Source organism: Nyctereutes procyonoides, unplaced genomic scaffold (assembly GCF_905146905.1).
Source record: "Nyctereutes procyonoides isolate TBG_1078 unplaced genomic scaffold, NYPRO_anot_genome, whole genome shotgun sequence".
Taxonomy (NCBI): Eukaryota; Metazoa; Chordata; class Mammalia; order Carnivora; family Canidae; genus Nyctereutes; species Nyctereutes procyonoides.
This window is the reverse complement of record NW_026575048.1, coordinates 8,262,176-8,277,882: the sequence shown is the minus strand read 5'-3', so window position 1 is coordinate 8,277,882 and position 15,707 is coordinate 8,262,176. Positions and strand designations below refer to the sequence as shown.

General features: G+C 52.9%; 1 protein-coding gene across 8 annotated transcripts in view; it reads right to left on the bottom strand.

Moving 5' to 3' along the window:
- The window catches only part of LPIN1 (lipin 1), a 132,833-nt gene that overhangs the window by 67,210 nt on the left and 49,916 nt on the right, over nt 1–15,707 (bottom strand). The window contains exon 1 of one of the 8 annotated variants that reach the window (XM_055327573.1): nt 5,161–5,239. The exons of 4 other annotated variants lie outside the window; for them this stretch is intronic. The gene's annotated coding sequence lies outside the window, so the exon portion shown is untranslated. Of the gene's footprint in view, nt 1–2,048; nt 4,903–5,160; nt 5,240–15,707 lie in introns of those variants that run through there. 3 more of the 8 variants (XM_055327569.1, XM_055327570.1, XM_055327571.1) reach the window with 3 other exon arrangements.

The window sequence follows — 15,707 nt, the reverse complement described above, 5'->3', positions numbered from 1 at the left end:
TCTGTTCTGATTTACATACCAAACAAGGTCCACCGGCTGACAGCCCCGGGGACCAGGCCTGGAAAGACCTTCACTTTCACCGTTACTATGTCCATAGCGTTGGCTCTGGCTTTTGTTTTTTACATGCGTGCCTATTACTGTAACATGAATTTTTAATGGCCTCAGAGAACTGGGTGAGGGATGAAAACTCTGGCCTGCTGAATGTCGGGGTCTCTTGGTCAACAAGACAAGAGGGGGTGACAGCAGGGTTCCTGCCTCGGTCAGAAAGGTCAGAGGGTAACCATTCAGCTCCTCCAGCAATGGGATTTTGCAACGCTCGGATCTCATAATCCCATGTGATAAGTGTTCCCAGGTCCCTGCCAAGGAGCACAAAAGGCCTGGACAGTAAGGGCTGGAGACATCCACACTACAGGGCGGCCAATGCGTTGAGCAAAACAACTCTAGGTTAGATGCCTGTCCTCTGGCTCTTAACTATTTAACTCACTAACAGAGCACAGGGCTTGCATCCCCTCTTTACACACCTGCAAGTGCCCTCTGTCCAGGCTTGTGTCTTGGTCAAAAAAAATGTCGTGCTTTTGTGACTTCTACTTCTGTAGGATCCCCACCCCCTCCACCCCAGCACTCCGTGAAGGGCTAACTCTCATCACCTGATGTTCAAGACTGCTGCCTACAGCTCAGAGGAGAAGAATGCAGACTCTCCTGGAGGCAGATGGTAGGTGTTCAGATCCCAGCTCTGCCACCCACTAACTGGGACCACGAGCCAATGACTAATCTGAGCCTCAGTTCCGTATCTATAAAATGGGATTAACATTGTCCACCTCACAGGATTGGTGGTATATGTAAAGTATTTGTCAAAGTACAGGCGCCAAATGCAAGGCACGTGCTAATCCTGTGGTCATAAATGACTCCCAGATTCCGAATTAAGGCTCTTGCCTTAGTTAAATTGCACCCTCCCTAAAAGACAGGGGCAAAGAACATTATAGGCTAAAATTAATACAGAAATATCAGAGAGGTGTGCTCCTATTACCATAGGGTGCTAATACATTTCTGTTGGCCCAAAAATCTGAGCCCAAAGACAACCCCCGAGATTGGGCAGCATTCTGTGATTATTATGCAGAATTCACTGGCAGGAAATTGTTTTTGCAGAAGCAGTTGCCAAGGAGAACGTCTATGTTCGTCTATGTTCGGCAGTTGTGCCCTGTCATCCCATGACTTCTGTTGCTTGTTTCTTGTCTTTCGTAAAACAAAGGGTATGCCTAATGAGACCCATGAATGCAGAGAAAGATTTCACCAAAAAGAGAAAGTACACGTATCCAAGGAGATATGGGATCTCTGGGAACAAGGCGCAAGGGGTAAATGTCCTCAGTGTCCCAGAAGCAGCTAGCAAACAGGTGTGTCTCCATCACAGCATCTGTGGTCAGCTCGATGAGCAATGTAGAGGACATCACACCGAGGAGCAACAGACAGCTGATACAGCGCCATGACTATTCTAACAGCCTGTGACTTTTTTTTTTTTTTTCTGGAAAGCCCCAGCATTTAGTACTAGCAAAAATAAATTCTAAGTTGTTGAAAGAATCACAGAACTTGGTAAGGGGGTTAAAAGACTGGCCGTGATCCCCAGCATGAAAAGCCCCCTGCTCCCTTCCAGAATGAGCCCTGCCCTTCACTCCCCCCCCAACCCTACCCCCCCACCCCCCACCCCCACCCCCACCCTGACCTCTCAGTTGGGCAGCAGACATGGCACAACCAGCCTGAGCCACTCCCCAGCAGGCGGTGGTGGCTGCTGTGGGCCAGGAGGAAGCCAGAGCCTGTGGCTGTGCAGCCTCCTGCCCACACACCCACGCACTCTCCCTCACACACCCACCTGCCCGCCCTCCCTCCACTAGAGCGTGCAGTCTCACACACACATCACAGCTAAAACAGGTTTCCCAAAACAATAGCTGATATCTTCTTTTCTATTTCACTTTTTCATAATGTCTTGGGCCAGCCAAATGGATTTTTATGACCAGGAGGTCACAAACTGCACGGTGACAGATGCCGACCCATACCTAGACCCGGAGCTCTGTGCACAACTGGACTCATCCTCACCACACTCCAGCTTGCACTGCATGTGGCCCAGCCCGGGCTGCTGGCTGCTCATGTCTTACTTCTCGTTTGCTGCATAAAAGGTGGGGAGAGGGGCAGCCCGGATGGCTCAGCGGATGGCTCAGCGGATGGCTCAGCGGTTTAGAGTTGCCTTCAAGTGCAGAGCCTGATCCTGGAGACCCGGGATCAAGTCCCACGTTGAGCTCCCTGCAGGGAGCCTGCTTCTCCCTCTGCCTGTGTCTCTGCCTCTTTCTCTCTGTGGCTCTCATGAATAAATAAATAAAATCTTTAAAAAAAAAAAAAAAAAGGTGGGGAGAGGGGAGGAGGAAGACGTGGGAAGAGGAAGAGGTGCACAGGGAAGTGAGGAGGACACAGGAAGGAAGAAGGCAGAGGGTGCCTTTGGGGATCTGGGGCACCCCTAGTCCAGAGGCCTGGGCCCTGGGGTCCCTCTGAGCCACACCTGCCACCAGCTCCAAAAGCAGATACTGGGCCCCCCACTCACAGCTCAGAAAGTTCCCATTTCATAAATGGCCAGCAAACAGGTACCTGGAGTCTTCCATAAATTAAGAATCACTTCGGGCCTTGCCTTTTTTTCACAAAATTCCACCCCAATTGTAAGTGAGTGGGCCTGTCCCAAAATAAACTGAGCCGGAATTCAATGAAACTATAGAGTGTGGCTTCACCTTCCCAGGGAGCTCGCCCCCCAGGGCTGACAGCGTGCCACCTGTCCCTCTGGACCTCACGTATTCCTCAGCACCTCCACAGCTTCCAACTCCCCCCCAACCCCCAGCACAGGTCACACTGAGGAAGCTGACCAGCACACAGGTCAAGGCACCAGCCTCTCAGTGTCCCAGCTGGACACTGGCCTTCTGAGTGTTTCTCAAAAATGCTCCAAAAGCCACTCCAGTTGATACAACCTCCCGCCTCCACCAGGCCTCCCCTTCAAGAAGCGGCCCGCAACCCTCACCCATACCCATCTGTCTGTCTTGTATACCCTGAACCTAGAAGAGAGAGGGTCCAGGAGAGGCTAGTTCATGATACGAGATGGGTGGCAGGGAGGGGCGTGTCCCGTAGTGATGATTTGCAACCCAGGGGCCAGCGTTGGGCAAAACCGTCTTGACCCTACAAACAGCCCTCCTCCCTGGTACCTCATGCTCCTCCTCCCTAAAACAAAAACTGCCATAGTCAGTCACTGACCCTGTATATCTCTTGTATATCTCAGTTAATTTTTACAATAATCTCATAAATGGGTATGATCATCTCTACACTTCATAGATGAAGAAACCAAGGCGCAGGAGAATTTAAGTCTTTGGCCCACGTCATACAGCGGTTAAGTGGCCAGTGTAACTACAAAGCACTGGCCTCAGCACCCCACAGGCCCGTGGTGACCTCTTTCAAAGATCTTTCCATCTCCTGCCCTCCGTTTCCCTCTGGTCCAGGGCTCTGAGGGCAGCTCACTGGGCAAGGGCTGGGCCCACAGGCCTCCCTGGGGCCAGGCGGGGCCGGCCATCCTCACCATCCAGGGAGGACTCTCCTCAGCCATTCCTGAGATTCTCCCCCAGAACACAGAGATCCTTCCCCTTCCACCCCCGCCAGGAACCCTCAAGCTCTCTCCAGCGAAACAAGACTCAGCAGGTAGGTTTGTGCCTTCCAGCATATTCTTTACCAGAGTAATGAGATTTTGCTAAATGAGACCTGATTTGGTTAACACACTTGCACAGGGGCCCCCAGCAAGCTCAAGCAGAGGTAGGACCGGAGCCTAGGCCCCCAGACCCCCGAAGTTCAGGTTCAGGGCTCTGGCCTGCCCTGGCTCCCCGACACTACACAGCCCTTCAATACAAACAGGAAGGGGAGCTCCAAGACTCCCGTCCATAAACAAAAATGCTTGACAAGTATGAGGAATTATCAAAACACAGAACCATAAAGCAAACTCTTAGCTCTTCCCACATTTCTGGGGCAAAAGAAAAAAAAAAAAGTGTGTGTTCATTTCTCAATTACTTCTCAGGTACTACCCATTCCTCAATCGATTACTTTAATTCCTAAGACCCAAATTATAGAACAACAGATAAATAATGTCACAGTCATCATGCCATTCCTCAAATCAAAACAAAACAAAACTGTTACAAGCTCTCATTTTTCCAAAATACTCCTACTATCCTGGGGACTACTGAGGGCTTAAAAAACTCTCTGAGTCCATCTGCCAGTCGTTTTAGCGGAAGTTTCCCGTTTTTTGGTCAAACACTGGGTGGTCACCTGCTTTCCCCAGCGACAACTGTGCACGTAAACCATCCGCCCCCTTACCTACACGCCCCTTACCTCGGGGCGCCCCGAGGCAGCTGCAAACCACTACTTTTCATCCTGCATTTTCCTGTCCTTCCTCCAAAATAACATTCTCGGCAGGGGCAGGGGATGGGACGAAGCAGGCCTAGCACCCCCTGGGCTGCGGGAAAGGGGCACGGAGACCGGGCCCCGGAGGCCCCAACGCGTGAGCTGAGAACCGGCTTCCAACCCGGGTCCACCCGCCGCCCGCCCCGCAGCTGTGTGACCTTGGGCGCGCAGGTCGGCCTCTCCCGGCCTCAGTTCCCTCCGCTGCAGAGCAAGAATCCCAAGCCCCGGGCACCGGTTCCATAAAAGTTCCGGGCGCACCGCAGGGAGCGCCCCCGCCCCGGGTCCCGCGGCCGCCCCCGGGGTCAAGGTCAGCCGCGCGCCCCGAGACGGAAGGCCCGAGGGATGCTGGCCCCGCCGCCCGGGCCCCGGGCCGCTTCTCCGCCGTCCTCCGAACCACCTCCCCGGCAGGGGCGCGGGGGCCGAGCTCGCCCGGCCCGGCCCCGGCCCCGGCCCCGGCCCCGCTCCCGCTCCCGCTCCCGCTCCCGCTCCCGCCCGGCCGCGCGACCCCACCGGCCCGCGGGGTCCCGCCCGCCCCGCCCCGCCCCGCCCGGCCCCGCCGAGGCTGCGGCCCCTGCGTGCTCGCGGCCCGAGTCCGCCGCGGTTCGGCCCGGGCCCGGCGGGCGGCGGGCGGCGGGCGGCGGGCGGAGGGGGCGGCGGGCGGCGGCGCGGAGGCGTCCGTCTACTCACCGAGCGGCACCGCGCGCGGCCGCCTTTGTATGCAAACACTCGGTCCGCCGCGCGCCCGCTGTCACCGCGCACCGCCCCGGGCGGAGGGGGCGGGGCCTCGGATGGGGCGGGGCCTCGGAGGGGCGGGGCCTCGGAGGGGCGGGGCGGGGCCGCGAGAGGGTACCCGCGAGGCGCGAGCGGCTCGGCTGCTTTCAGGGTCCCCCTGGCCGCAGGCCCCCGCCCGGGAGGACGGCGCGGGTCCGCCAGCCCTTCCCTCGCCGCCCCCCGCCGCTCTCCCGTGGGCACGGCACCTTAGGCCACGTTTCTGATTATCCTCCCCAAGCCAAAGACTGAGATTTAATTCAGCAGGCTAGACGGACCCGTGCCCCAAAGCCTCGGAATTCAGGGGGCGCCAACGTCAGCGGTCGGGCAGCCCGTAAAGCGCTCCGCACCACCCCCACCCCCACCCCCAACCCCCCGCCCAGGAGCCCGGTAAGGCACTCCGCACCCACCCACCCACCCCACCCCACCCCACCCCAACCCCGCCCAGGAGTCTGGCAAAGCGCTCCGCACCCCTCCCCTAACCCCCCTCCCCCGCCCAGGAGCCCAGTAAGGCACTCCGCACCACTCCCCCCTAGGAGCCTGGTAAAGCACTCCGCACCCCTTCCCCCGCCCAGTAGCCAGGTAAAGCACTCTGCACCCCTTCCCCCGCCCAGTAGCCAGGTAAAGCACTCTGCACCCCTTCCCCGCCCCCCCCCCCCGCCTCTGCCCAGTAGCCAGGTAAAGCACTCCGCACCACTCCCCACTGGGAGCCAGGTAAAGCACTCCGCACCCCTTCCCTCCACCCCCCCCCCCCGCCTCTGCCCAGTAGCCAGGTAAAGCACTCCGCACCCCTTCCCTCCACCCCCCCCACACACAGACACCCCAGGAGCCAGGTAAAGCACTGCGAAACCCCCTGCCCAGGGCCTGCTGCCATCTCAGCCCTACTCTTCAGGAGCACTGGGTGGCCCCGGGCCAGTCCCTCGACCTCTCTGATCCAGGGCGTCCACCTCTATAGCCATGTGGAGGCAGCCAGCCTTGTTGGCCAAATTGCCATGGACACTTACTTTCCCACACTGGCTCACCTTCATCCCTTATCCGAATGCCCAAGCACTCCTGCCTCATCCATTCATTAAACAAATACTACTCGTGGGGCTCTGCTCCAGACACTAAGAACAAGAGACCCAGACCCTGACCCTTCGGAGCTTCCGTTCTCCAGAAAGAAGTTGGCCAAGGGATGAATAATGAAGGAAATAATCTAGTAGCTAAATGACGTAGATCAGATGATCACAGGGATCACACAGGTGAACAGAAATCTTAGATGACAAGAAACACTGGAGTCCTCCGAAGATTTGGGGGCAGAGCTTTCTAGAGAGCAGAAACAGCAGGTGTGATGGTCCTGAGGCAGCCCTCTGTGAGTGGCTAGAGCCATGGGGCAGCTGGAACGGAGCAGGGACCAAGCCTCTAGGATCTTGTAGGCCAACTAAGAAGTTTAGATATTCCGAGGTTTTTAAACCTGAGAATTATATGATTTAATTTCTATTTTTTTTAAAAAACCACTTCTCTGTTATGTGGCAAATGGAAGTGTAGAGGGCCAGGGTGGAAGCACACACACTACTATAGGAAACCAGAGATGATATGGCTCAGATCGATGGGAGGGGTGGGGCAGCTGTGAGAAGTGGAAAGACTTTGAATATATTTTGGAGGTAAAACCCGTGGATTGGCTGATGTACGGGCGGGGTGGGTATGACAAATCAAGGGTTAAATCCCCATTTGGAGCTTGAACAACTGAGGGATGGTGGTGCTTTTTTACTGAGGTACAGAAGGAAGAAGAAGCAGGCTTGGAAGGAAATTCAGGAGTGCAGCTTGGCCACTCTAAGGCTGAGATGCTTTTCAGCCATCCCGGAGAAGAGGTCAGGAGGGCATCTTTAGAGAAGCCAGGCTGGCTCTAGATAGAACATAGGGGTCACCTGCCCTGGCAGCTTTGCCCAGATGATACATGTTCTTCCAGCTGCCCATCGGTGGATATGTTCCAGCTGGTCTTGGCATGACTCCCACCTAGGCAGCCTGTCTCCAGGAAGGCAGGGGACCCGGTGCCATTGGCATTTGGGAGGAGGGGGCTGTGAAGGGGACCATGGATAACAGATGAGACCAAAGCCGAGAGGGTACCACTGCTGCCAGCAAATTGCAGGGCCCCCGAAGGAAGCATTCTTTACACTCCCCACCCTCCCAGGGAGTATTTGGCCTTGGGGTCAAGAAGCAAGGCTACCCGTGATGGAAAGGCTTTCTGGAAGGAAAGTCCAGCTACCTTCAGGCACCACTTAAGTGAAGACTTTGCTTAAAATAAATCTTGAATTATTAAAATTTGGAGACTAGAGGTCTAAGCACATTAGAAAATTCAGTCCAAAGCACTGATTCTACGAATGATGAACTTGGGGCGGAGTGGGGTTGGGGTTCACCCCAGGTCACCCCAAGTGAGGTCTGATGGCTGCCAAGTACTTAGCCTGCCACCTCTGGGGAGGCACATCTCCTATGATCCCCTTTACCTCCACAATATGTAAACGGGGTCAGATGCTGAAGAGGGAAATTTTTTCAGACAAACAAGCTTCCAGGAGAAAACAGGCTCTAGATTACATTTCACTTTCTGATCAGCTAGGTCTGGAGTCCCCCCTGGGAGGGCCCTTTCTGTGTTGTCAGCTACTAGGCTGGTGACCCAGCGGTGACTCAGCCAGGAGAGCTGAGGTGATCCCCTTGGCCAATCCCTGCACCTGCCGCCTTTAGCCCAACTCGGAAGATAAGGGACCACAGAGATGAATAAACTTGCTCCAGCCTCCAGCAGGAGGAGGAAGGAAGGGCTGAGTGAAGCGGGGGCAAACCAGCACACACATCCTTGATTCTAAAGTCTCAGTTTTGCAATCGGGAAAATGGGAGGCAGATCTACGTTGAGGGTGGAAAAGTCCACTGTGTAAAATTCACGGCACAGTGGCTGACTGGGAAGATTTTTAAATTCTAAAAACCCCAAACGTGGGATCCCTGGGTGGCTCAGCGGTTTAGTGCCTGCCTTTGGCCCAGGGTGCGATCCTGGAGTCCCGGAATCGAGTCCCACGTCGGGCTGCCGGCATGGAGCCTGCTTCTCCCTCCTCCTGTGTCTCTGCCTCTCTCTCTATGTCTATCATAAATAAATAAATCTTAAAAAAAAAAAACCCAAACGTTAGGGAGTGGCAGCTCCCAGAAGGATGTGTTCGGTGCTTAGCCCCACTGTGATCCAGGGAGAGCACCCAGACCCCCCTCCTCGGAGGGACACCCAGAGAGCACCAAACAATGACAAGTCCCCAGCTGCCACAACTTTTCTGTGCTTAAAAAGTGAGAGGAGTGACGAAAGCAGCCTTATTCTAGGGTCACCTGGGTGGTTTAGGCCATGATCCCAGGATCCTGGGATTGAGCCCCCCACATCCCACTCAGCTCCCTGCTCTGTGGGGAGCCTGCTTCTCTTCTGCTCCCCCTGGTTGTGCTGTCAAATAAATAAATAAAATCTTAAAAAAAAAAAAAAAGCAGCCCTATTCTAGCTAGAAACCTCCTCCCTTTTAGCCAGTGATAATAACTGCATTATCCTGGAACTCTGAACTTTTCCAGATGTATTATCCACACAATGGAAAGGGCTCTGCACAGGGTGGGCGGGGACAGGAGGGGTGAACGCCTCTCTTCACGGGACCCCAGGAAACATTGTCAGTAGGTGTACAGATGACTGGTCTCCTGACAGCTCTGAGGAGTGGCAGCCACGGTTAGCTCATGCCCCGGGCAGGAAGGATACTAAAGAAAAAAGAGTGAATTTTCCCCCAGAGGGCTGCACCTTATCTCTGGCAGGGATCCTGGGGCTCTGAGGAAGGGAGGGGCTCTCCTCCGGGATCCAAGGCCAGTCCTTGGTTGGGGGCTGTTGATGAGGTAGGTGACTTCAGCATGAGCCTTCCCTTGCTCAGGGCCTCAAGAATCAGGTGGAAACCATGAACCCCACCTGGTGCCCCCTCACCCCCTCAAAGGCAGGCGGTGGGGGGGAGACAGAGCAGCCTAGAAAGCCACCAGAGACAGAATGGATCCTCTGGGTGCAGGCTGGTGGGCTGACCAAAGCACCTTTCATGGGGGAAGCAGCAGGCATGGGGGGCCCTGGGTCCCACAAGAGGAGGAGGAGGAGGGTGGTGGGCCTGGGGAGCAAATGTGCACAACCAAAGCACAAAGACCCACCCCCCAAGTGGAGTGAGGATCCTCAGTTAGAGCTGAGGCACCCAAGAGAGCAGAAGAAGTCAAAGTCGCAGGGAGATAAAGGGGAGGGGCTGACGGCTGATACAGCAGGATCTTGGAGGTCGCATTGCCCAGTTCACCCTAACGGATACGTCAACTAGACAGCACGTGCACCCTCCCCGAGGATTCATAGGACCCATGCACACAGGGACCTCCCAGGTTTGGGGCACGGGCAGATGGGGCTCACCCAGGGGACCACACCAACCTGCTCCAGAACAGGCCCTGCGTGGAGTGCTGGGGGCCCCGCTGGGGAGCCGACCAGACACAGTCTCTGATGTCCGTGAGTGTAGGTGTGGGGTCAGAACTACGGCCTACAAAACTGTCACCCCAGCCCGCGCCACCAAGACGGGAAGGGTTGTACGTGGCCGGCTGCAGGATTTACCCCATTCGAGCCCCGAGGTCAGGGGTTCAGCTGACCTTGGTGGCCTGAGCAGGCCCTGGTCTGGGCTAATCTAGGGCAGGTGTGGAGGAGCAGAACCGTGGGCGTGGGAACCACCATGCAGAACAGTCTGGCATGCGCAGGGGTGAAGGAAGGTCCTGGCTGGCCTCCAGTGGGGTCAGAGTGACCACAGCAAGTCCTATGACTGCCTCGGCAGGGCTCCCAGCCTCTATCCCCTGCGTTCAGGAGACACTGGGACACCGTTTCTCCTCTGGATAAAGAGGGAAGAATCTTAAGGAGCCAGGCAAGGTAAGAAAGATACTTTTGCTGGGACTCCTCCCTGGATCCCTCTTCCCCATGCATCCCAGGCCTATAGGACCCAGGTCTCTGTTGCCAAAAAGAAAGCCACTGGCCCAAGGTAGACTCCCCAGCCCCCAGAACAGCAAGCCAAGAGGAAAACTGCAATTTCAGGAGTGGGACTAGTTAAGCCAATAAATCTGGCATTTTCCGGTCAGCACCAAAGAGGTGATCCGTCACACAGACCCTCTCCAACTCTCCAACTTGTAAAGCAAGATGAGATGACCCAATTGTTACGGGATGAATGCCCTGTCCTCCTCCCTAGAAGAAGGGGACCCTGGCTGATACAATCCTTTCTTTTCTTTGGCTAATTTCGTGCCCCACTCCCCTTCCCATAAAAACCCTATCTCTCGTACAACTCCTCGGAGCTGCCCTCTCCGTGTGCTAGATGGGATGACGCCTGATTCAGGAATGGCTTCATAAGGCCAATTGGGTTTTCAAATTTACCCAGTTGGAATGTGGTGGGGTTTTTTGGACTCTGCAAAACAGCCCACACACCTTGGAAGTTGTGTCCTGCAATGTAAGCTGCAGATCAGTATGCCTGAATGGACTTTGTAGGCTTGACCCTTCCCCGCGTGTCCCCAGTCTTACAGAAAACAGCTGTCTCTGCCAGTCCCAGATTGATCATCACCCTATTGGGAATGGCCTGAGCATTTGTCATTCAGAACAGACACTTGGCACAGCAGAGGCAGGGGCCAGCTGGGTTGTAGAGGTTAGGAGATGTGCATGGTTAGTTAGGTTAGTGCATGGAGCCTGCTTCTCCCTCTGCCTGTGTCTCTGCCTCTCTCTCTCTTGCTCTCTGTGTGACTATCATTAAAAAAAAAAAAAATTAAAAAAAAGATATTTCTTAATCTCTTTAAAAAAAAAAAAAAAAAGAAAGGGGAGGACAGATGAGGTGGCAGGAATGAGGCCACGTAGGGAACATGGAACAATGACCAATAATTAGTATTTCCAAATTTCTAATGCCGTAACCATTGGCAAGGCCACACTGGTGACTACTGACTCAATCTACCCAAGAAGAAAATGTTTTCCACTTGCTATGGATTACACATCAACACACCCTTCACCTCCACCAATGAATATTGAAGCCCTAATTCCTAATGTGAGGGCATTTGGAAGTGGGCAGATAGTTAGGATTAGGTGAGGATATGAAGGTAGAGCCCCTCCAGAAAGCCAGACCACAAAACTAAGCATAGTGATTCGACCTCTGACCTCGGTGAGGGAAGCTGGCTCCAGAGTAAAAATCAGGTTTCGTGCAAAGACACAAGTAGCCTATTACAGTGCTGTGAGCTCTGGGCCAGTCTTTTTTTTTTTTTTTAAGATTTTATTTATTTATTCATGAGAGACACACAGAGAGAAGCAGAGACATAGGCAGAGGGAGAAGCAGGTTCCATGCAGGGAGCTCCACGTGGGACTCGATCCCAGGACTCCAGGATCACGCCCTGGGCCAAAGGCGGGCACTAAACCACTGAGCCACCCCGGCATCCCTGGGCCAGTCTTAAGGTGATTGCTCAGCTACCAGGCTTTTCAACTGATAGAACCTTGCTACCAGTGAAGATAAAATCTCTGATGCTAAGTAGTACAATCCTTTGTCAGCTCTAAAAAAAAAAAAAAAAAAAAAAACAATTAGGAGAGTAGAAAAGGACCAGGTCTGCCAACCAATTATAACATCTGTTAACATGAAGAATTTAAATGCTGCCTGCCTATAGTCACCCACATGGGCACCTGCTTGTTGCCCGGAGCCTAAATACAATCTAATTATTGACCTAGAACCTAGAGATGGTTGGGCAAAGTAACTCTACATTCTGGGGATTTCAACTCATCAGTCTCATCATCTCTTGTTCTTTGAATAAACAAAATCATTCTAGAATTGGCCATTCTCATCCACCCCTACTAGTCTAAAGCAGTGCTTCCCACAAAAACATGTCACATATTAGAACCACCCGGGAAATTGTTAAAACTCTCCATGCCCAGGGGCACCTGGGTGGCTCAGTTGGTTAAGCATCCAAGTCTTGATTTTGGCTCAGATCATGATCTCAGGATGCTGGGATAGAGCCCTGCTTTGGGCTCTGCCCTCAGCTGCTTGAGGTTTCAAGGATTCTCTCTCTCCCTCCGTCCCTGCCCCTGCTCATGCTCTCACTTGCTTTTGTGTGCTCGCTCTCTCTTAAAACAAAAAACAAAAAAAAACCTCTCCATGCCCAGACTACAGCCCACATCCATTAACCACAATTTCTGGGGGTAGGACCCAGCACCAGTATATTGCGAAACTCCCCATGAGATTCCAGGCTACAGTCTCTTCCAAGAACCAGTCTTCTAAGAGCCCATTTCCCTTCAGCCTGTATCCCGGCCACTGCTGGTCTCCCTCAAAGCCCATCTTCCCCTCTACCAGCCCCCCAAGCCAAGGGCCACCGTACAGCTTATATTTCCTCTAAGGTCCATACAATGGAACCCATATAAGCCAGCTCAAAGTGAGTGCGTGTGTGTGTGTGCACGTGTGTGTGTGTGTGTGTGCGTATGTGAGTTTGTGAATGTGCATTATATATTCAAAGGAGCCAGGGATTCTGGGCATGGGCCTTGATGTATGGTGGCTTCTCTCAAACTCGGCCCCTTCCCACTGGGTTACCTCCACCTCCTCTCTCCACCCCCAGCCTGCTTCCTCTGCTTCCCCCCAGGTTCTCCTCCATCTGACCACCCATGGCTTGTCATGAGCCTCTCCCCTTCACACAGCTGTCCCCTTCGCTCCCATATCTCCAACATTCCAAGAGAAATATCCTATGAATCCAAGTGACCCTCTCACCCTGCTATACACAAGTCTTAGGTGGCTGGCCACCTTCCGGTCACATATCCCTCCCTGATCGGGAGCGCCCCAGTTCTTCTCACATCCCCTTTACCTTCACCCAGAGGACCCCAGACACAGTGCTAAACCCTGGAGGAGATGGGAGCCATGAGCCAGGTACCTCGCCTTCCTACCAGGCCTTCTTAAATCTGCCAGATATCACAGACCTGATGTGAGTGTGTGCCTCACTCAAAGAGGAGGTACTACGGGAAAGCACAGAAGGCAGGGTCCACACGGAGGCCTGGGGGCCTCCCAGGGGAGGGGTGCCACGCTGGGCTTTTGATCTACATTACCTCTTGCAAGTTATATGATCTGAGGGAAGGCACATTTGACCTCTCTGACCCTCTGTTTCCTTTTCTACTAAAGGGGGATAAAAAAGCCTGTTTCATGGGGCTGTTTGAGGAACACATGATCAAGGAATACAAAGCCCTTAGTGCAACATCTGGTAAATATATGTGTCCTGTCTGTGAGCCACGGGGTCATAACAATGATAATTATTTTTATTTACTGTGAACACTTAGGAGCCTGATAACAAACACAGTATCAGGTTTGGGCCTTCAGGATGGGGAAGCCTTTTGACAGATGAAGCGAGTGCAGGTGGAGGCATTCAGGCCCACGGAACAGCACCTAGGAAGGCACAATAAAGGGGTGTGGGGGACAGGGAGCTCTCCATGTCACATGGCACAACTGTGAGGCCGACCCCCCAATCTCCATGCAGAATAAAGTATTCCTCTTCTCTTTTCTCCAGTGTCCAGTGTGTGCGGGGCCCATGGGGAGTCTCAGGAGACATGCCGAGTCACTGACAAATTGATTGGGGGGTTCCATTCACAAGGGGAGGAATCCCCCACTTAGGAGAGTGAAAGTCAATTTCCAGGATTAAAACACACGTTCCTTGGACCCAGGAGAGCTAAACTGAACTTTCCTTTCACCCAGAGCAGAATGTGACTATCACACATCAAAGAAGGCAGAGCACTCTGGAGTCCCTGGGAGCACTTCCTCAGTGTCTTCCCGGCCCCTCCCTCCAGGCCTCATGCCTCCAAGTCTGTGAGAGGTGCCAGCATTCATAACGGAAGGAGATGCTGCTAAATTTGAGTTAGAAGTCAGTGAAAGGAAGATTTAATTTTATTCCACACTAAGTTCATAGACCAGTGCTTTCCATCGTGGATCCTTTGGAGTTCTAGCTAGTACCCTTTGAGAGAGAATTCACAGGATGAGGGATGGAAGGTAGTAATAATAACTTGACCTGTGCCCAGAATCATGTTTGTAGTGCTTCTCTCTTGAATTAACATTAGCCACCCCATACTGTAAGCTTCCTGTCTTGGCGCACTGAATGGAGCGTCAGGAAAAGCCTATGTTCTGAGGACAGCTGGACCAGTGTTGGGGAGGTATCATTAAAAACAAAAATCTCAGAGCACCTGGGTGGCTCAGTGCTTAAGCGTCTGCCTTTGGCTCAGGGTGTGATCCCGGGGTCCTGGGATCGAGTCCCGCATCAGGCTCCCTGCATGGAGCCTGCTTCTCCCTCTGCCTATGTCTCTGCCTCTCTCTCTCTCTCTCTCTCTCTCTCTCTCTCTCTCTCTGTCTCATGAATAAATAAATAAAATATTTTTTTAAATTATAGTTACTATTAGATCTGCTGCTCAGTGACAGGAGAACTAAGGAAGTGAGGCTTCTAAGAGCCGGGGAGAGGCAGCCAGCCTCCATGGAGGCTTTAGTCAAAACAACAGAGATTTCTACCCCCACCACCTCACAATATCAGGCTAATGAGAACAAGAACCACAGGGTAACAAGAACACCAAAGAGAGGAGAAATAACATGCAAAGAACCCTCTCAGAGGTTCAGTGCAAGGGGAAGTTCTAAAGAGGAGAATCAAGCAGATATTTCTCTGATAAACCCACCTCCACCTTAAAACACAGTGTTCCAACAGGAACCTGACGGGTTTAGTGCACTGAGGGTAACCACAGCAATCGCTCACGCCTCCACACCGCAGGCCTACCAGCAGGAAAAGAAAGCCCCCTTTGGGAAACAAAAACAAGTTGTCTAAGTCTCTGCAGTTCTACCAAGATGTCTAGCTTTCAAGAAAAAATTATGATGCAAATGGAAAGGCAAGGAAAAAAACCCAACATGCTCCCCAGAGACAGATGGCAGTCGTAAGAGCCAGGCTCAGGTGTGACACAGATGTTGGAGCTATCTGACATGGATTTCTTTTTGAAACTAATTAATAGGTTAAAGTCTCTAATGCATAAGGTATACATTACACAAGATCCGATGCATAATTTCACTGGGGAGGTGGGACCTGTAAGAATCCAGTGAAGGTGCTAGAAATGAAAAATACCAGAATGAAGAAGAAGAATATCCTCAGTGAGCACATCAGTAGGCTTGACATCGTGAGGAAAGAATAAGTGAAGCTGAAGCCGGATAATTAGGAAGTATCCAAACTGAAATGCAGCAAAGAGAAAAAAAGAATGAGGGAAGGGAAAAAAAAAAAAAAAGAACAGGGCATCTTAAGAGCTGGGCTCAATATCAAACAGTCTAATGTTCATCTAATGGAATCCCAGATGGAGAAGAGAGGGAGAGAGCAGGGCAGAAGAAGTGCTTAAAGAAATTATGGCCTAGAATTTTCCAAATTAGTGAAAAACAGCAAACCACAGATTCAAGATTCTC